We start from the raw sequence: 23,331 nt of genomic DNA on the forward strand, positions 1-23,331 counted from the left end.
TTTTCAATCTGCCTCTTTGCTCTTGCAAACACCTTTGAGCTCGCCCTGCAGAATAGCCACAAACGCACTTGGGCTTCGCCGCCACGCTGCTTGAATGCAGGAAACACAGATTACTGTGTGTAATAGACCCCAGGATAAATCCCACCAAGAATTACAGTCGCATTTTTGAACTAGAGGTCAGCGGGATGAGATAGCAGACAAAAAGTGAAGCCAGTTCACAAAAAAACATGCTCTCTGAATTTAAAATAGACATTTTTCACACATATAAGCATTTAAAAGGATTATGAAACCCTAAAACACATTTTTTGAGATTATGTTTATGTTTACTATATGAGGGTATGCATCGACGCCACTTTCCCGCCGGAACACGGGACTGAGTGGCAGAAGAGCTGCTGCGTAACTGGAGTTACTAAGGCATAAACGCAAGTAAAACAAACAATTATTACTTTAAGCTAAAGGTTGGGCTCAATATAGTGTTCCTTACAACTTATCAAAGATCCAGTGATCTATGGATATTGACATGCAACCAGGAATCACTGAGTGAATCCCATACGTATCTGTGGATATGGGTCTATGAATTGAAGCGTGTATCTGCTAGTCAAGAATGGAAAACAAAAGTGTTATTTAAATTCAGAATATATTATAGGCCTATTAATTCTTTTTTATATCGCCTACACAGCAAGCAAATAGTGATCCCTTTATAATCACTAAAAGCTGTCACTCATTCAATGAACGCAATCTCACACAGTTCCGTTATATTAATCAGTAAACTACTGAATGAATCTGTTATTTACACAATATCCTTCCCGTTTCAAAAGCAAAGCTGAACCAACCTCACGGGTATATGCGTAATTTTTCTAAATCTTTTCAAATCTGAGGTGTGAATGACCAGTGCTAAACAGGGTGGTTTAATGATAATTTAAATTAGACCTATTTCTGCAATCTTTGGTGATAGTAATCATTCTAATTCAAGTAAATAGGGGGAATGATGTGAGCTGATATAATCTAGTTAGTACTGCATGCATCATTATTATTGTAATTAATATTATTATTCAAACTCATTATTTACAACCATCCTTTCTAGGCAATTACATTTTTGCCCAAAGTTTACCCACCACCATATGTGCTACATAAATTAATAATACCTACAATCATGCAGCTTTGAATTGTGTTGTTTTAAGGTCAGTAGCCTAGTTTTATTTACCATTTTAAGACATACTACAGAAATGTAATAATACAATGTAAAAAATAAAACACTGTATAGTCTTCAATGTATGAATGAAATATACATTTATTCATAATAAAGATACAAAAGTGATTCAGTCAAAAAAAAAAAAAAAAGTGTGATTTTTGACTTTACTCTTTAGTAGGACATAACAGACTGTGTTTATGTAACATCTGTGTTGCCCGTTGACTGTCCATCAGCGCATGCACTGCATTAAGTCTTTTTTGCAGCTTATTGTGAAATCATTCTAATGTGTTTATAACTTTAGTACAGCGAAGTTTAAGAAATGTAACACTCTCTTACATGTATGTCTGAATCAGCTGAAGATAGAATATGTGTCATATGTGAATTGTAATTTTCAGTAATGTAATGATAAAAATGAAATTAATTAAATTAAATTAATATTAATTCTGATGATTTTGGCATACAACTCATGAAATCTCAAAAAATTAGCATATCATGAAAAGGTTCTCTAAACGAGCTATTAACCTAATCATCTGAATCAACTAATTAACTCTAAACACCTGCAAAAGATTCCTGAGGCTTTTAAAAACTCCCAGCCTGGTTCATTACTTAAAACCGCAATCATGGGTAAGACTGCCGACCTGACTGCTGTCCAGAAGGCCATCATTGACACCCTCAAGCGAGAGGGTAAGACACAAAAAGAAATTTCTGAACGAATAGGCTTTTCCCAGAGTGCTGTATCAAGGCACCTTAGTGGGAAGTCTGTGGGAAGGAAAAAGTGTGGCAAAAAACGCTGCACAACGAGAAGAGGTGACCGAACCCTGAGGAAGATTGTGGAGAAGGACTGATTCCAGACCTTGGGGGACCTGCGGAAGCAGTGGACTGAGTCTGGAGTAGAAACATCCAGAGCCACCGTGCACAGGCGTGTGCAGGAAATGGGCTACAGGTGCCGCATTCCCCAGGTCAAGCCAATTTTGGGCTACAGAGAAGCAGCACTGGACTGTTGCTCGGTGGTCAAAAGTACTTTTTTCGGATGAAAGCTAATTTTGCATGTCATTCGGAAATCAAGGTGCCAGAGTATGGAGGAAGACTGGGGAGAAGCAAATGCCAAAATGCCTGAAGTCCAGTGTCAAGTACCCACAGTCAGTGATGGTCTGGGGTGCCATGTCAGCTGCTGGTGTTGGTCCACTGTGTTTTATCAAGGGCAGGGTCAATGCAGCTAGCTATCAGGAGGTTTTGGAGCACTTCATGCTTCCATCTGCTGAAAAGCTTTATGGAGATGAAGATTTCGTTTTTCAGCATGACCTGGCACCTGCTCACAGTGCCAAAACCACTGGTAAATGGTTTTGGCACGCAAGACCCAACACTCTGGATGAGCTTAAGGCCGCTATCGAAGCATCCTGGGCCTCCATAACACAATCTAAAATATATGAAAGTTTTATTTTTATCATTACATTATGGAAAATAATGAACTTTATCACAATATGCTAATTTTTTGAGAAGGACCTGTAGATAAATGAATGGATGGCTGGGTAGATGGATGGATGGATGGATGGATGGATGAATGGATGGATGGATGGATGGATGGATGGATGGATGGATGGATGGATGGATGGATGGATGGATGGATGGATGGATGGATGGATGGAATGTTCAGAATACCTTAGCAATACCAAAGCATCATGTCTGTACCAGGAGTTTTCTGAGGCTTAACACAGACTGTTCTGTTCTCTCTGTGTTTCATAAAAAACTTACAGCTTATCATTTTAGATGGCCTAGGAGACTTCCCTATGGACACAAGGTGAGAAGGGAAAAAAATAATCACGAATCAAAAGACACCACTTAAGGGGCTGTATTCACAGATTCAGATCACAGTCATCACACCTGACTTCCGATATGTCAAGGTGATTTCTTGAGGGATGAAAAGTGAACAGCTGCCTGCATCTTTACAAAATTGACTTGTTAAAGCATGTACAAAAACTGCATTACAGCAGAGCATAGAGAAGCCTCATTCTTATTGCAATTGTTTATCAAAAGCTCTCCACAAACTATTGATGGCTTTCTTTTGCCATTTAGCGTTTAGAGAGATTACATGTCAGATCTCAAGCTGATTTGTTGTGACAGCAGACCTCTATCCAGCCTGCAGTTATCTGTTTGTTGTGCTGGGTAAGCATTATCAGGGCCAAAGGTTCAAGCCCCCTTTGATTGTTCGAAAATGAGAGTACAAATGAACTGAAATCAGGACGAAGTTAGATGCTCCACCCCCCATGTGTTCTAAGTAGTACAGAGAACTTCAAGTGGTAGTAATTATTTCTTCTTTCCAATGCCATAAAGAGCGTCCATTTCTTTTCTTCATAAAAGAAGCAGCTATTATATGCAGGGAAGCACCCATAGCTGATCTCATTAGACAATCACAAAAGATCAAAAATATCACATAAAGTTGTCTGATGACCTGCCTCGCTCAGTTATTCCTTCTTTTGATCTGCCAGAACTAATCAGCCATATTACCACAGAGCACAGACTCACCACACACACATTGCACTTACACATAAAATTAAAAATACTCAACTCTAATCAAAAGACATACCAAACAGACACACGCTCCTTTTAAAGGGACCAGTGCCATGAAACACTTTTGAAATACAGTATTATAGATATACTCCCTGACCAAACCCTTTATGCAAACAATTAGAGATATAACGATTTAATCGGAGCCAGAGTTGAAAATCGCTACAAATGTGTGATGATTCAAGACGGTTGAGATGTTAAACAAATACATTTTTTTAATAATACACAGTACACAGTATATGGTTTCAGCGTCCTGGCTGTTTAAAACGTGTATACTAACACGTTTTAAACAGCCAGGACGCTGAAACCATATACTGTGACCTTGCTTTAAAGGCACGATAACAATGAGTAACTTTTAGCTAACATCGCCAAACTGTGTGCACACACAAAAATGAAGAGTGAAATCAGAGCGCAAAGAGAAAAAAGAGTAGGGATGCACTAATACCATTTTTTCAGAACCCATCCGATCCGATATTAAAAATTCGGCCGATACAGATACTAAACTGATACCAATCCGATACCAATGCAGTTTTGTTTTAGGTTCAGCCGAACTTAGCCCCGCCCACAACATTTTTAGGTCGGGCGGTTCGGTCTGGCCTCGATCCATAGAGGAATAATTATCTCCGAACAGTTTCTGAAATCATCAATGAAATCATCAGGGTGGGCTTTAGACGATGATGGACAGATAACAGTACCGTAATCATGCACGTCATCAAAGGGGCTTGGATTATATTTGTTTGAATCCTAAACGGAGAGCTTGTTTCTATATGCATTCACCTTCACTATTTCTCTCAAAAATGATGATCATGTTGGGTAAGTACTCTGTGTATCATTAAATTATTTTATTTTTTTACAACACTGGCAAATATTGTTTATTCCAGCATGCGTGCAGACAGGGTTGCCAAGATTTTACGACAAAATCCGCCAACTACTAACTTAGCCCAAAACAATAGCTTCTCGGGGGAAAGGGTAAACAAACAATGGTGTTTGGGGGGTAAAATTCACGCTCATGGGTCTATATATCACATAATAGTCGCTTCAACCCGCGGACATAGAAAACAACACAGGGAAAAAACGCGGACTTGGCAACACAGTGCAGTTGAGCTCTGTTGACATTTGACAACTAGCGTAATGCGTCGTTTCGTTGCTCTGATTGGTTGTAGGTCTATCCAATTGAGGTCTTTCCTGGTTCGGTTGAAACACGCCCCAAAAATACAGCCCAATAGAATTGAGTATGACCACTTCAGGTTAGTTTTGTTTAAAAATGATATGTAGAATTTCTTAACCTCAGTGTGTTGAATTGATAATCACTCTTTTGTGAGTTAAACACAATCAACTAAATACAGACAGATTATAAAGAAAAACAACAAATAAAAATATATATAATCACAATCTATGACAAAAATACTACTATATATGATGAATAAATTAGATTTGTGGATAATTTATCAGCAAAAGTTACAAAATCACAAGTGCACAATGCACAATGCACAATAATTGTATAAAATCAAAACATTTAGTAGGTAAAAAATAAAGGAAACCATAAAAGTAAATAAGTGTAGCTGTAAATCTGGTCAAATGTTACACAAAATACATTCATGAAAAACAAGTAAATATATTTATAGAAATAGGGCATATACTAGGAAAATAACTTCATTTTAAATGTATAGCACATATATTTAATGAGGCAGCAACATACTATAGATTGGGCAGAACAAGAAAGGCTATTAATAATCTTTCATAATCAAAATTATTATATTGCAGAGAGCCACAAACCGCGTATACACATCCCGTGAACACTGCAGAGTGCAATAATAAGTGTGTATGCGCATCTTGTGCGCAGGATGATGCGCTTTAAGCAACATGGAGTCAGCGCGCAGCGGTCCGTCTGCATTGAGAAGCTCAAAACACAAGGGAAGATATATCGACACATAGAGTAACAACGTTATCAATGCAATATTTTATTAAGACGTTTCTTCAACAGTTTAACATTTCAGTTACTGTGTGTGAAGAACAATACAATATAAAGTCCAGTGTTGTGATCTAACAGATAATCGGTAGAAAGTAACACGATTTAACAGCAATAAACGCCAGGAAGATAAAGTAATTTGATAAGAAACCATAGACCCTTCTCAACAAATTAAGCATAATAACAGGAACAGTTAATCATCGTGGAGAGAGTTTCACCGTGTTGACTGTGGAAACCATAGACCGTAAAAAAATATAGGCGACTCGACATCATCCGTTTCCGCTTGCCATATTTGAAGCTTTCAGGCGGCCTTGCACGGCGCGGACATCTTGGGACCGAGTCTGCGTAGTAGCGATTTCGGGACCGGAGTTGCGCAGTAGAGCGCAGGAAGTAGAGCAGGAAGTACAGTCGCGATATCAAAAGCCCGCCCACACTCTCGCAGATGCAGAACAATGAATTATGTTGGTGTGAAATAAACAGTTATGGAAATGTAGAAATTAAAGCTAAAGCTCTAATCTGCTCCCAAAAATTTCGAAAAAAGTCCGTTAGTGCCTCAGTGACAACTTCACTCAAGGAAGCCGTCAGTCTCAGCTGTCAATCATGACGTCACACCCCCCGTTTTAATGGCATCAAATAACTAACTCAAACTAAAATTATTTTTAAAACGAACACCTGAAATGAAATCATCGTGATGCTAACTGCCTTCAGTGACATAAACTAACTTTGGGGGAAATTTTTTGAAGTGTAATTTTATTATTTAGTTTGCCTCGCGTCCATTAGAAATCACAGAGGGGTGGCTATACTGGGACCGGTCACCGGGGGGCGATCGAGGCACGAAAGCTTCAGTAAATGAGAGGGAGACTGCAGGCTTGGTCGAAACCGACCGCGACACACAGTTTGAAAGATGAATGAGACTGAGCCGAAGCGGAGGGAAGCATGCATTGACGTGAACTTGAATTTAATGACTTAAATATTCATCTGTACCTCACATTAAACTATGGAATGGCTTCAGAACACTTATAATCACGAATCATTGATGATGCTTTATAATGTTTTTTGTGCCTTTTGTGGGGCACTGGGGCTTAACAATAACAGAATATTATACGCATGGTATCGAATTTGGATCGGTCCTGTCTGTCTGTGTGCACGCACCTTCAAACAGAAGCATAGCGATGGTAAGAGCGTAATTTACGCTGACTCATTCAAATCGGAGGTGTGGCGGCATTTTGACCTTTTGACATTTCTAGACTAATAATCACCACAGTGAGAGGCTCCAGTCACCCCCGTCTGCATGTAAAAAGATAATATGCCAAAACACATCGACCGGTGGATTTGCAGCACCACTTGCAGCGTTGAGGGTGATTGCCACGGATCACAAGGTGCATCAGTGTTTTCACAGCGAAAGATGAAAGGATATTTTCTGCCATAGTAAATGGATTTCAGGCTCTTCCTCATCAAGAAAAAGACCAGTGTGATGATGTATTCCACATACTGAAGGAAAACACTGTGATGTTGCAGAACCAGGGGTTGTATTTATTTTACTATGGATTTTTTTTCAATAATTTGTTGATTATTATGGCATATTTATCTAATGTGTTCTGTTTTTCTAACTCTTGTGAGTGTAATGATACAAATTCTAATTAAAATCTTGCCTTTATTATAATGTGAAAAACCTGTCACTGTTGTACTTAAAGTTGACCTAGCTTTTTTATTTCTGCTCCTCCTCAGTGCGGGATGAGGGTGAAGAAGCTGAAACAATCTCCTCCCAAGAAAACACCATTGGAAGATCTACTTGAAGGGACTTTGTGAGGATCTGTTAAAACATTTCAATCAAGTTATTATAAAAAATAAATTAAAAAAAAGAAATATGCAGAACTTTGTCTGAGAAATAAAACGACACTTTCATTTGATAATTTTGGTTCAAATCTCATTTTGTTAAAACAAATCGTGAGAAAATAGTTTTTTGAAATTAGTATGGCATCGTGAGTTGGGAGAATCATTACAGCCCTACAAACTATACTACACAAATTCAGTATTCAGCAGATTGCCCTGTTAAGTCATAGCAATAGTATTATACAATTGTCTATCCTGGACAAGCCAAGCTGCTGAATACTAGATGTAGACATGTTTACATAAATGGAATTCCTGCAATTTCAGGACAACAGTCCCAGAGCCTATTTTCTAGGACCCTAGTTTCCTTTAAAGCAGCTTTGAATTGATGTGCATTGTGAAAAGCGGTATACAAATAAATGTGAATTGCATTATTTTAATGTATTATTGTAATGATAAAAACAGCACGGACAGGGTTTTATTAAGCATCATACACCAGATGAGAAGCACCACGCCAGGCGGCAGATAATGTAATGGAAGTTATCCAGTTATCCAGAACATATCTTACTTCCACTTTGAAAAGTAAGGTCTTTCGTTCCAAGAAAATTGCATTTTAAACCAGAATATAGGGCCACATACACTGCAGGTAATAAGAAAGAAGTAGGAAGTAGATATTAGTAACCCAAAGATACATTTCCAATTAGTTGCTAGTTGTGGGGGACGTTTGCCAAACATTTTTCTATTCCTAGCTTTGTCAAGTTTATTTTTGACCATCGTCCCTGATAATTTCGCGCTGACCTAACAGTTTGTGCTGTATATTTCAGAATGGACTGCTTTGAGAAACTTTCACAATGTAGGCTTTGCAAAGACGTTGTTATTGCCAAATTCCTTGCACCTGACAGCAACTTTAAAACATAAAAATGCATCACTTTCACATTCAAAACAACTAGCCAATCACAGCAGATGTTATTTAAACATAAAATGTTAAATTCAGAGGGAGTTTTTAATACACAATTTTAAATTGGTTATAACTTTTGATACTCAGTTAAAGTACAAAGTAGCCAAAACGATACTTAAGTGCAGTAATTAATTACATTTACTCAAATACTTTACAGCCATGATTATACACACTATAAGGTAGTTTTAGAAAACAAAGAAGAAGCTAAGAATACACAGTAAAGCCCCTTTAATAAAGCACATGGACTGGAACAGTTGAGAAACTTACTAAAGCAAATTCATTGGCTTTTATAGAATTATTTACACACTCTTTCATCATGCCACCCACTGTGATCATGCACATCATGAGTCTCTCAGCAGTTAACAAATCATCATTCATGGTGCATACCGAGGCCATGGTGTGAGTTACTATGGCAGCAGAACTTATAGAGGATAAGGTTGTCCATGCTGTCGTAGACCTGATAATCCCACCTTAGTCTTGAACTGACTGACAGATCGTATTTCCTCTTTTTTCAGTCCTTCTTCAGAGTGTTTTCTACCTTCAGTCAGACATACATACTGTGCGGCTGAATGAACAAGCGTTTCAGTGTTGACCGCACCCTTCTCTGAGGGCGTCCAGGATGGAAAACTAATTTCACCAAGAAAGGTGTTCAATTTTGCAGCATTTCCAAAATACTAATATTTTTATGATAATAGTAATGTGCTGGATACGAGGAGACAAGCAGTGGTTGTAGAGATCTGCAAAAAACATTGCTGCAATTCATAATATCTTATAAAGATCTGTGATATGGACCCATATTGTTCCTGCCAGCTACAACTTGCATTTTAAAAGTAATTTCTCATCCATGTCATTGGTGAATCTCTGTAAATAGCAGCCTGAGGGTTTCATTCAGAATAATTTCATAACAACTCTTCTGGGATTTTCTTTTTGACAGGGAAATTGTCCCTTGATAGGAAACTTCCTTTGAAATCTCAGGCCCTTAGAACAACCATAATATAGTTTTAATATTTAGTGTCTGCTTAATTAAGAGTCGATGTGCAGACATTAATTACTGTTGGCTCAGAGATCTCCCTTTGTGTTTAATCTGGTTAAATTGCAATTCTGACAATCTCAGAAAAGCGAAAGGTGTTTGACTGCTGAAAGAATTTAGTCAAATGTCTTTATTTGATACTTTCACCATTCTTGGATATAATGTCTTTTTGAGGCTGTATTTTGCTCATTTTATTTCTCGGTACTGGAGCACTGTGGGATGATTAAACTCAATATGGCTTTGAATGTTGTCGGTGTGTGGCAGACTGCTTTAGTGGTCTTTAAATTCTGCTCCTACCACCCCTGGCGATCAGTGAAGCCTCTTTGGACCCTCCACCGGGGATTCTTTTACTCTTTTTCACTGCTGAATGTGAAATATGATTGACAGATGAATCTAGGGACCAGAGAACAATCCTCTGTACTCTGCTAGACTTATTCATGTGTGCACACACACACAAGCAGCTTTTGTATTTACAGAGAAAGAAAGATGAGGTGAGAGACAGACACTGAGGATATTGCACAAACATTTTTTTAAAGGTGAAGATGCTTTTGTTTTTACTTCCCCACGTGTAATGATACCAGGATGTTTTTCAGTCCAGACGGACTCATTTGCTTCCTGACAAACTGCTATTAAAAACTTAAAATGTGATCAACTTGGCCGATTAACTCCACTCCACAGAAATAAAAGATGAATTTAGATTTCTTAAAGGGTCTAATTAAGCCTGGAGAACAATCTAATGAGATAACCTAGAAAATAGCATGAAGCCCTAAATTCTCAATCTACACTTGGCAGGGCTCAGCATGGGGGTCCACAATAGTGTCTCTGTCTGTGTGTGTGTGTGTGTGTGTGTGTGTGTGTGTGTGTGTGTGTGTGTGTGTGTGTGTGTGTGTGTGTGTGTGTGTGTGTGTGTGTGTGTGTGTGTGTGTGTGTGTGTGTGTGTGGCCTGGTAATCACTACGTTATGGGGACAAAATGTCCCCACAAAGATAGCAATATCCGAAATCCTTGTCCTTGTGGGGACATTTTTAGGTCCCCAAGAGGAAAACATCTTATAAATCGCACAGAAGGAGTTTTTTTGAGAAAGTAAAAATGCAGAATGTTTCCTGTGATGGGTAGGTTTAGGGGCAGGGCAGTGTAGGGGGATAGGATGTACAGTTTGTACAGTATGAAATCCATTACGCCTATGGAAAGTCCCCATAAAACATGGGAACACGACGTGTGTGTGTGTGTGTGTGTGTGTGTGTGTGTGTGTGTGTGTGTGTGTGTAAGTATGGAGAGTATGAAGAGTACAGAGAGTTTAAAGTGTTTTCTAGTAAGCATCATATAACTTTACAGAAATAACACTTTTTCACAATTCATAAAACAATATAAAGATGAATTCAGATATCTTTAAATATGTTTCTCTACATAAAATGGATCCTTGCAGGTTTCGAACAGCACCACTCAATGAAAGAGTTTCTCAGTTTGAATGGAAACAAACAAACAAACAAACGAAAAACGGTAACACTTTAGAATAATGGTCATTAGTTAACATTAGTTAACATGAACTAATCATGAACTGCACTTATAAAGCATTTATTTACCTTTATTAATGTTAATTTAAACATTTACTAATGTATTATTAAAATCTTGTTTACATTAATGTACTGTGAGCTAATATGAACAAAGTCTGAGAGATGAATAAATACAGTAACAAATGTACTGCTCATGGTTAGTTCATGTTATTTAATACATTAACTAATGTTAACTAATGACTATTTTTCTAAAGTGTTACCATAAAAACTTATTTTGTATCAATAAATTAATTAATTAAATAGTGAAACCTATCATCTGGAACAGTGAGTTAACAACAAACATATTTATCATACTGCGGATATAGCATACTAACAAAACTACCTCATGAACGATTGGCTCAAGGGACTATGATATGGCACACATTTTGTTAATAGCCACTTGTGCACTCTAAGTGCACAAGTGCACAAGTGGCACTGCCTGGGGCGGCAGTGGCTCAGTGGTTCATGTAGGTTGTCTACAAACCGAAAGGTTGGTGGTTCAATCCCCGGTTCCACCTGACCAAGTGTCGAAGTGTCCATGAGCAAAGACACCTAACCCCAGCTGCTCCCGACGAGCTGGATGGCGCCTTACATGGCTGACATCGCCGTCGGTGTATGAATGGGTGAATGTGAGGCAAAAATGTAAAGCGCTTTGGATAAAAGCGCTATATAAATGCAGTCCATCCATTTAAGTCACACAAGAAATAAGTACACACCATGGGTTCTGATATTAACATGTGAATGCTGATTCGATAAAACTGATGTACACTCATCAATAGATAATACACACTGCTGAAAATTTGGGTTCAGTAAGATTATGTTTGTATTAAATTCATCAAATTTAAGAGAGTACATTTTTGCATGGTTACAAAAAATACATATATTTTAAATAAATGCTGTTCTAGCGTAGCTGCTGAAAATTAAGCTTTGCAATCAAAGCTTAGAAATGTTTCTGCGTGTTATGGAAATTTGAACTTTTGGGTGAACTATGCCATTAAAGTAAATGTTTTTTATAAGAGTCGAGTTAGGTGTTTACCATATGCTAATCTAAAGCCCTGAACTTGTGTTTTTATCTGTGAACAAACTATAATATATAAAAAATAAAACTGTATGAGCCTGTGTAACCTTGCAAGCACTTCCAACCCACATTTTTATTAAATTATTTATTTCCATGTTTTAAAACTCTGTTACAGACTGAACGTTCCACCATATCCTCCTCCTTCTGTCTCAACCCTTCTTTCCTTTCTCTGATGTTTATTGTCAAACTTTTTTCATTATTGATGTTTATTGTCAAACTATTCCTATCTCCTTTTCTGCTATTCCATCTGTTTCTCCAACAGGCCCCTTAGCTCCGACTCTCAGCCACTTCTCTTGGCTCTGTCTGACACATCTCTCCTTAAGATCGATGCAGCTGACAGCTCCGACTGAAGTTCTGCGCGGGGGCTTGTGATTTTTTGATGCGAAGCGCCACAAAAAAACTCTCCCTATCCTCTGCTAAAACATCTTTCTTGTATTTTTCTCTTTCGCTCCCTCTTTATGTCACTTTCTCTAAGAGAGAGAGAAAAAATATTTCTGAATTATTTCATTAGATAAGAGTCAGAGCGTGAGGCCAGAAGTAGAAGTGAGGCACATGTGTCTTGTATAATGCTGGCCTGGCAGTGAGTTAGCTAGAACAGCTCTGATGCAGCTATTCACAAGCCCATGCTTACACATACACCGAGGAACGATCTTTTCTTCCCACACTCAGTACACCACAGTAGCACCTGTCTGTAGAATCTGCCACTGTATATTTCATATCTCAAAGCTGCCCCAGATTCTACTACAGACTTTCAGCAACTAAAAAACAACAACTTCCAATTCCATTTCTTGTTTGTGGCTGCAAAGATTTGGATTTAGCATGCCGATATTAGCTGTTTCTCAATACACATTCTTGTTGGTACTTGTGCTCTTGTGAAACGCCACAAGTCTCTGCCCAAGTAGTACTGTTCCAATTCAAAGTTCACAATAACGGGGTGATGAATTGAGAAATCAACTTTCGCTTGAGCTTTTGATATATAAAAGGTCATGTAATATAAGATAATCCTGTAAGTTTCAGAACTTGAAACTTCATTGTTAGTCGAAAAGCTTTTATAGACACCAGGCCCAGAAAACGATCGTGTTTGCATCTTGACGTCATCGTGCAACGAAACACACCTCTATAGAACGTGTAATTCAGTAGCCCTGCCCATCCACTCATGGAGGTGATCGGTTCGCGCTAGCCAACAACAATAAACATGCCGAAGAAGATAGCAAGCGCTATTACTGGTTCTGGAAGAACACAGTCGCTCTATAAGCTTCCTTTGGATCCTAATATTAGGAATGTGTGATACTTAATTTATTTTTAATGTTCACTTGATTTCACTGCAGAATCGTTTGTAAACAAGTGTCAGATTCTGGATTTGCAGACACAGATTAAAACAACGCTGTGCCTTTTATATATTGGATCAAACAGGAATGGTGCAACACACTTATGTGAGTAAAACGGGTTTTTATATGTGATAGTATTGCATTGCTATAGATAGTTTTATTTATGTGTACGTGTCTAATAGAACATACATTTAGCACGCTGGACTCAGACATGTATGGCTATGTGTTTTCCAGACGGGGTACAAAAATTAATTCCAAATAGTGAAATAATATTCCTTTCTTGATCTGTGCTATTCACTCTGTCTTGACATGACATTTGAAGGGTGTGTGCGTGCATGTGTGTGTGTGTGTGTGTGTGTGTGTGTTTGTGTGTGTATGTGTGTGTGTGTGTGTGTGTGTGTGTGTGTGTGTGTGTGTGTGTGTGTGCGTGGCTCACATATTGACCGATCAGGCGGGTCATGTAATACAAAAATAATATTCCAATCAATGGCGGGTGGATGAGAAATACATCATTGTGTTTGTTTGATAAAGACGTTTACAAGCCCTGGGGTTCGAGAGAATCATTCCGGTTGCCGCTTTCAAAACAATCCCTCATGTGAACTGACAGGGGCATAGATATGACAGGGAAGAGAGCCTCAAAACCAGTGTAGAAAATAGCCTTTTACTTATTAGTTATGATGTTTTTGAATGTAAAAAAAACACAAACTTCATTAGTTGACCGCAGACAAAAGTATAATTTTTTTTAAAAAAACAGTTCATGACACCTTTAAGCCTGGTACAGCTCAAAACCCCAGATGTGTTCTTACTCCGCCCTTTTTATCAAGGATGTATTGAGATGTGATTTATGCAGACTTGAGATATCCAAGTATTCTACAATGCATCTCGCACCAACTGGCGAGCAGCAATAGAAGAGGAGAAAACCCACACAATTTTTAAAAGACTACTATTATTGTCACGTAATGTCTTTTTAAGGGTTTATCAGGTGAGAATGTAGTAGTTTAAACTTCAAATATGCAGTCGATTTATAAAGATATTGCTATTTGAAAATGTGCTCCAATGCTTTCGGAGATGTAAGATCCATGCTATCTACAGGATCTCAGTGCTCATGCACCCTATGTACCTAACCATATACTTTTTTAATTGCTATTATTTTTCTTTAAAATTAACATTTTAACACAACTAATATTTTAAAAAGAAAACGAAAAGATGCAGTAATAAATATACATACAATGTAGATAATGCATGTGTTGCCTTTAACCACATATTAAAGTTTAATATATAAAATGAAAACTAAAAGAGGCATTTTATTGCTGATTTAAATTACAAGATAACTAGTGTAGGCACCTATAACCAGTGAAGTCATCAAGTATGCTGCTGTATTATTTGTGGATTGACTGGGAGTTTATACTACTGAGTCAAACATGTTAAGTCGACCAACGAAACAAATTTGAATTTGTTATACTTGGTATTACGAAATGCCTAATGTTTGGGGGGGGGGGGGGATAAGTTGATGCCCTATTGATAAGTCCAAACTGGTCTTATCAATAGGGCAATTAAGTTAATACTCAAAAACAGCAGTGGCCATTTACAACATATTAACTTTGAGATGTGAGATAGATATCTGCGGTTTTTGAATTTGACCGGTGCTGTCAGCAATCCAGGAAGTCAAGTCAAGTAATAGAAGAATCTACAAAATCACTCCTGGCAAGCCTTGACATTACATCTCTCTGAGGTAAAAGGTCAGACCCAGCAGCATCTTGCATGACTCAGGGAGAGGTCCGAATGAGTTTCATACACCCCACACAAAGCCCTTGAGTAGAAACGTCATCAGTCATCAATTTGAGGGGTTTTCTAAACAATCTTACTCTGAAAAGACAGATTCAGACAGGTACTACAAAACGTTTGGCAAAAATCCTTAAATATACTTTTATGGTATCAAATAAAAAACGGAGATAGTATCGAATTTTTTTTATCTTTCGGTGTCAAATTTCGCTTCCAAAAGCATATAAGCATATACTTGCATATAAGGACCTAAAGTACCGGTGATTGGCTGTCCACCACCACGTGACGGGGAAGATTTCTGAAGATACTCGCAGCAGTGACAGACAACACAATTGTTTTTTCTCATGTGTTCTACCGCATCGTTTTACAATGCCAAAGAGGTCTAAAGTTTGGCTACACTTTATAAAAGTGGATGCCGAGTCAGCAAAGTTCAACATATGCGATAAGGCGGTGCTGTACTCACACTAGGCGCTCTGAACTGAACTGTGCCCAAGCGTGTTTGAGCCCCAAAGCCCAGTTCGTTTTTACAAGTGTGAGTGCTCCGTTCCGTGCCCTGGCGCATTTCGTTTAGGTGGCCCTGGCCCGATTGGAAGAGATGGGCCAGAGCGTGGTTCGGTTGGGCTCGAATGCAGTTCGCATGCAGTGAGTGCGAACCGCGCCAGAGCTCAGAACAGCGGTGCACCACGGTCATCATTACGACAGCAAACACCAAATTATTAATTTGATACACTTTTCGATTAAATCAAGTATATATTTAGGTTAATAACGGTCCTGGTAATCACCTGATTGATTAACATGAATTGTAGTTTACAAGTAAAGCTGTAAATTCCTTCATCAAAGTCAGCTGCCTTCGTAATAATCTTCTGATATGTGCAGTGCAGTCAAGTGAAAATCGCTACGCGACAAAACTGATAAATCCATTAGGCAGTCTATTAGTGAAAGTGCTTTTCTTCGGTTCTTCTTCAAGACAAAAAGTTGCTTCATGAATGACACGTGCGGCCCGGTACATTAAGTGCAAGTGTGAATACAGGTCAGCGAGGGAGTAGCAGGGGGGGGGCAATCATGCTCGGGGAAATACTTGACAGATAAGTGTAATTTCACTACTTAAACCGATGTTGTGAAACCCCATGTTGACTACCACTTTATTTATGTTAGCTTGTGCTGCTAGTCGGTTGCATATGGTATCAAAAAAGTATTGTTAGGAACCGGTATTGAAAACTGAGGTATCGAAATCGCACCAGAATCTAAAGATTTTGAACAATACCCAGCCCTAAATGTTAGCTATACTAGTAAAGCCACGTGTAATAAAACTTATATGTGATCCTTAAACAACCGATTGTCCCTACAAAGTGGGAAATGCTATAGTCTTTCCGTAGAGGCTTTTGTGCATAGCCGTCATTGTACTCTCTCAGGTGCTGGAAGCTGTATTCTGTTAAGTTTTCGGGCACACAGATAAACATTGGGCTTATTATGTTCAGGAACAGTGTTAAAAATAAATTTTAATGACTCTTTTCTAAGTTTGTCCGTCTTAGGATGGCCAAACAAAGGGGTGGAACCGAGGTTGAAAAATGCAGGTCTTCTTCGTCTTCTCTAGACGTAGCTCAACCAGGTCTCGGCTACCACTTTTTTATGTTGCATAGTCCATGGGTTCAAAAGATCCATAAAAAAAGTGTGTTGTAGTCCCAATAAGCCACTTGTTGTTCATGATCCCCCTGTTTTCTGTTTAAGAGAATAACTCCCTTTGGAGTAGACTTTGAGCTTTGCAACCTTTCATATCTTTTTTATGCTTTAATAGCAACATTACACTCTAACTAAAGTTGAAACTTGAAACTTGAGAAAGCATAATAACACCCATTTAAAATTAAAAGTAGCAAATAACATATTACATAAAAATTTCTATCTATTAAATCATTTGGATAGATGGATGGGACAGACAGACAGATGGACGGACGGATGGACGAGAGCATATGTGAGCGTCTATCAAGGCTTTTTCACTGAAAAAATTTACACTTCCCTCCAGCGGAGCGTGTGTGGGGCTCTAGCCAGCGGCAGAGGGAGGTTGGCTGTTGGCAGAGAGGTGTGATATCCCTGCCAATCCCCCTCTATCCCTCCACCCTCTGATGGGAATATGGAGCTCGCTACAAGTAATTAAATCAGGCGCCATTCAGCTGCATAACTGCCTAAATTACAAGAATGACAGTGAAAAGGAAACATCAAAAGAATCACATTGTGGATCTATAATTAGTTTGTATTTAATTTGGCGTGCTACTGACGTATTTGCAACGAATACCTTCCGGCATTATCTACAGACTATTAGTAATTTTGTAACATTAAAGATTATTTAAACACAACAATTCAACGCAAGAGATCAGATGGACCCTTCAGGACTCATGAACTCACAGGCTCTATCATGCATTCTGGATATGCATAAGGGTTCTCTAAACACTCAAACTGTGTTTAGCTGAGGCATGCTGTGAAAGTGATCCTTAATTTGATGCTGGCAGACAGAGAGGAAGTGAGAACACTTGGGCTGAATGTAGACTAGAGAGTGGTGTTAACTGTCCCCTGTCATACAACACTACATATCACATTAATCAAGACGCAAAAACAGATCCAGAGGAAGAATGTATGCAGATAGCATGCACACACACATATCACTTACACTTTGACCTGTCCACAAACACTGACAATTTAGCTTTTTTCTTTGCTGCAAATACACTTTTCAGGATACAGACTTGTGCTGGAATTGATCAAGAGAAACTGACACCACTGTTGCGGTCCATATCACTGTGTATACAAGTGCTGAGGAAGCCTCTAGAGCTGAGATTCAGATATGGTAATGAACAGTGTGTTCTGTAGACCAATCACAACAGATTAGGCTGTCTGAACAATCAGAGTAGGGTCACGGAAAGGAGGGGTTTCGAAAGAATGACTCTTTTAACAAACCGTTTTCTCACTCATTAGAAATTACGTGATGTGCAAGGTATATTATGAGAAAATTAAAATGTTTTTTGACCTTTGATGCATGTAAATCTATTGTATTTGTGAATAAAAAGAGTAGCGTTGCAGTATGCTCAAAATAGGATTGACTGAATGACAGAACTGAATATTAAGTGCAACACTGTGCTTCAAGTCTAGACAGCTGTGCTGATAATAATGGGAGCGATCTAGTTCTAAGTTTGTCTTGTCAAACTAACACTGAACAGAGAAAGATGATCTTTTGCACAGAACCATTTATCACATGAAGAAGGAATGCACACAAACTAACTGCAAATCAAATTACATAAATATATTCACTGCGTTAAAAAAAAGAATGATGTTCAACATTAATCGCATATGTTAAAGGGGTGGCTGCCTGCGATTTTACTTTTTTAACTTTAGTTTGTGTATAATGTTGCTGCTTGAGCATAAACAGTATCTGCAAAGTTACAGCGCTGAAAGTTCAATGCAAACGGAGATATTGTCTAGTAAAGTTATGGCAGTTTATTGCCTACAAAAACAACTGGTTTGGACTACAACAAGCTTCTTTTCCGGGTTTGTGACATCATAAACCCTTGCTATTAACATAAACACTGCCCCCGCGAACACGCAACAAAGTGGACGAGGCCACGACGCAGTCATCACGGAAGAGAGAGCTGTTGCAGTAAGTATGAGAGTTGCAGACATGCCATCGAAACAAAGTTATTTTCACCCCAAGTGCACGACTTCTGTGTTCGGCCTTCCTCGGGACGCTGGACTTCGGGAGCAATAGTTACAATTTGTGTTTAATTCCGTTCCTGCTGATTACAATGCAAATTTAGCCATCTGTGCTGCACATTTCACAGAAGACAGCTTCAAGAATCTTCACGAGTTCAATACTGGATTTGCGCAATGGCTCATACTAAAAGATGAAGCAGTCCCCACATTAAAGGCAGAAGCTGCTGTTTACGGGCCTAAACCTGTAAGTACATCTCTTTTAAATGTGTAGTTTTTGTGTGTGTTTTGGTTGCATCAAGACCAACGCGGGCTACGCTAGGCAGTTAACTAAATTGTTTCATTCTTCTCCAATAAACGGCTACAAACACCAACAAACTTACCGTATATATGTAATCACACCAGTGAACATCGTTTATGTATATAAAATATATAAACAAGTTTTTCATGCTACAAATAAAACAATACCTTTACAAAGTTTTTCATGCTACAAATAAAACAATACCTTTACAAACAAGCTACTCAGTCGTGTATTCTGATACAGTAAAACTTTAACCAGATTATGAAAAGATAACTAACAGCAGTGACAGTGTCACTACAAAAATACTTGAAATATGAAAATACTTACCATTCACTAACATCCATTAAAAGCCTTTGCATGCAGAGGTTCTGCTTGGGCTTCATCTACGCTATCTAGGTCTGATTCGGGCTCAAATTGGTATAGCAATATTGACGCCATTATTTACACCCCATATTTGACTTCTGCCACTAAAGAAATGGGGCGTGGCGTTTCAGCCAATAAAAATACATGAAAAACTACATTTGGCCATCTAACCGATCTAAGACCATTGCGTTTTTCAGAGTAATGGGCTTCATAGAAGCAGGAAGCAAACAAGCCGTTCAAAGGACAGTGGAGACAGCGGTGTGGAATAAAGGTAAAATATAAGAAAAATACGACGTAAAAAAAAAAAAAGTATTAAGACATGTTATACTGCGCCCCAAACACAACCAAGCCTACACTCTAAAAAATGATGGGTTAAAAACAACCCAAGTTGGGTTGAAAATGCACCGACCCAACAATTGGGTTGTTTTAACCCAATGGTTGAGTTGTTCTTACCCAGCAATTGGGTTGTCTTAAGCAACATTTAACCCAACCACTGGGTTAAAACAACTCAACCACTGGGTTAAAACAACTCAACCATTGGGTTAAAACAACTCAATTGTTGGGTCGGTGCATTTTCAACCCAACTTGGATTGTTTTTAACCCAGCATTTTTTAGAGTGTAGAAAAACACCACAGAACCACCCCTTTAAATGCAGTAATGCATCCATTTTGACAGCCTATCAAAATATAACCTCTTCAACTATATTGAAGAGTGCCGATCATCTCCTTAAATTACAGCATGGAAATGCAACATATTCAACTACATAATCTGGGTAAGTGAAACACCCCCTGGGAAACTCTGCCGCCTTTTATCAAGCTATCAAACAAAACCACACTAAATTAAAAGGCAATGTGGCCACTCTGATAGTCAAAGGAAAGAGCATTTGTTTGCTTATTAATTTTTAATTGTTCACTTAACTGAATGGTTTGCAAGATAATGCAGCACTGTGTTACTTCAGTTCATCTCCTGAGTGTTCGTTAGTAAATGTGAGATAAATCAACCCACCAAACGTAAATGCAAGGCTCCTTAGCTCTCGAGGGTTTCAAGCATTTTTCACAAAGATAGTACATTTGTGAATGGAGATCATATTTGTTTCCAAATATGCACTGGTACAGAAGCAACTACCAATCCTAATAAGATGTGGAGGGTATAAGAAAACAAAGTACACAGAGAGAAAAGGAGCTCAAACTGTGTCACTTATTGGTTTCCATGTTACGGCTTGTTTTACAGTTGTTTTGTAGCAGCTCTGAGTGACTGAGCAGATAACTATTCTGCATGGAATAGCACTAGTTGCGGCTTTGTGATCATCTAAATTAATCTACAGAAATCAATAGTCCTAATGCGCAAAAGTGAAGAGCATCAAACAGAATAGAATGAGATGATGTGTATTAGAGCTCACTGTATTAGCTGCTTTTAAAATCCTTTTTACATAGAACACAAACAAGGCTTAGAAGAGACAGATCAATCAGGAGAAACAGAATTACTAAATGCAAGAAAATGAGAGACAGATAAAGAGCTGAATCTTTTTTCTTTGTATCATTCAAACTGGATTTCAACTTCCTGTTTCTGCCACTACCATATCTAAATGAACCCCCCACACCTTTACCTTCTTCTCACTCTCTTTCTCTCGTCTCTCAGGGCTGATTACTTCCCAGGTTGGATGCCATTTATCCCCTTAGCTGTCGAGGTGTGGGCCAGACTCCTCTCAGCTCTCTGTCAGCTCTGAGGGACCAATGTTCTGAGGTTGTGACCGTGGTTAACTGGCTGTCCTTTTCGCCCACCCCGGGATGGCACGCGCTGACACCATGAGTCAGCCTCCTGTCTGCTCCTGCACACCCCCTGGGATACACTGGCCTGGCTGAGGATATTGAGTCTTATTTTCAGATTGCACCTGATTATAGTATATTGCTGTCAAGTACATGGATATATTTGTCTATAAACTGTGTGCAATGTCATGATGGTAATGGCCCTGCTGGGATAATGTGCAATTGTTTACAATTCAACACAGCACTGACTAATACTTAACATCAACAGATTATGGGTATGTAAGAGTTTTTGCTCAGACCAATGCATCCACAGGGGGCAAATTATATATAGTTTTAAATCCAGTGAACCCAAACCCATCTGCTCTTGAAACCAAAAGCAAGACATTTTGATGACTCCCAAAGGTCACGCGGAGAAAAAAAAGAGAAAATAAATAAAAGCATAACATTAAATGCACTAATTGTGAAAAAAAGGAAAAATCTAAATAAATAAACAAAATTTGTCAGTGTTTGTGACAGCTGTCAGCAGTATTATTGAGTGAGTTTGTAATTGTCATGCAGCGGATGGTTCACGGCCGAAAGGGAACGATTGAAGATGTTTTGGTGCTGCCAGTCAGAGACATATCAGCCTTCCAAAATGATCCACTGAATATTCATTAGGTTTAGCTCAGTGAAAAGGAGGTATGTCTGGGGTTGCTTCATAATAAAAGCTGCAGAAACATTAGATGTGTGTAAGTTAATGAGCATTGGTGTTCTTATTCTGACCTAATTTCATAGTTGTAGCATGTCTATGCCATTTCATTACAGTCATCTTGAATGCCAGCATAAATTCTGATATTTTGATATTCTGAGCAAACACAGAAATGTTTGGAATTTTTCAGATGAACACATTCAATTAAATATCTAAATTAAGGGGGGGTCTAATGCCATATCATGCATTCTGAGTTTTTTACATTGTTAGTTGGATTCCCATGCTAAACATGGCCAGTGTGTAAAAAAATTGTTAGTCATATGCTGTATTTCTGTGGGAAAAATATTCCAGTACCAGTTTCTCATAAGTTTAAAAAAGTTTTTCAGAGAATGACCCTGTATGAATTCATAAAGGGCGGAAAATCCTTGTATGTCCACTTCTCCCATGAGTAAAATGCATCAAATGTTTGTGTTTTGTTGGCAATCAGCGCACAAGTGCATACAATGTAAGCAACACGAACGTATATAGCGAATCAAAAGTTATCCGTGGATAATGTGATGCAGTGGGGTAACTTTGTATAAAAGGTCCCGTTCTTCGCGATTCCTTCTTTCAAACTTTAGTTAGTGTGTAATGTTGCTGTTAGAGCATAAATAATACCTGTAAAATTATAAAGCTCAAAGTTCAATGCCAAGCAAGATATTTTATTTAACAGAAGTTCGCTTTCAAAGCCTACAGCGAACGACCGGTTTGGACTACACCCCTGCACTTTCTTCAGGAATGACGTCACTAGAACCGTTTGTTGACTAACCCTCCGCCCACAAGTACACGCAAAATAGGGGGCGTGGTCTTGTTGCTCTCCCATGTGGAGAAGAGCGCGCATTCAGCGCTTGCATCTCCCCTTTATGGTAAGAGGCGGGACCTTTCCGGGCAAAGTGCGCTAAGCTGCTGTCCAATCACAACACGGGAAGCGCTGGCCAAATCAGAACTCGTTACATGTTTCTGAAGGAGGGACTTCATAGAACAAGGAAATCATCAGGCCGTTTTTAGGACAGAGGAAACAGCGCTGTACAGATAAGTAAATCGTTTGAAAAATACTGTTTTTTTATACGCAAAACATGAACTCATGTTATAATGCACACTGTAAACGAGTGGGGGAAGTCATGAGAAGATATGTTTAATATTATAGTTTCATCCTTAACATTACATTTCCTAACTATAATACAATATTGTCAGTTC

General features: G+C 38.6%; 1 protein-coding gene across 11 annotated transcripts in view; it reads right to left on the reverse strand.

Moving 5' to 3' along the window:
* The window catches only part of ntng1a (netrin g1a), a 118,611-nt gene that overhangs the window by 63,069 nt on the left and 32,211 nt on the right, over positions 1-23,331 (reverse strand). Inside the window, exon 1 of one of the 11 annotated variants that reach the window (XM_067434493.1) lies at positions 21,248-21,368. The exons of the other annotated variants lie outside the window; for them this stretch is intronic. The gene's annotated coding sequence lies outside the window, so the exon portion shown is untranslated. Of the gene's footprint in view, positions 1-21,247; positions 21,369-23,331 lie in introns of those variants that run through there. 11 annotated transcript variants of the gene reach the window in all.

This window comes from Pseudorasbora parva, chromosome 24, assembly GCF_024679245.1.
Source record: "Pseudorasbora parva isolate DD20220531a chromosome 24, ASM2467924v1, whole genome shotgun sequence".
NCBI classification, from domain to species: domain Eukaryota; kingdom Metazoa; phylum Chordata; class Actinopteri; order Cypriniformes; family Gobionidae; genus Pseudorasbora; species Pseudorasbora parva.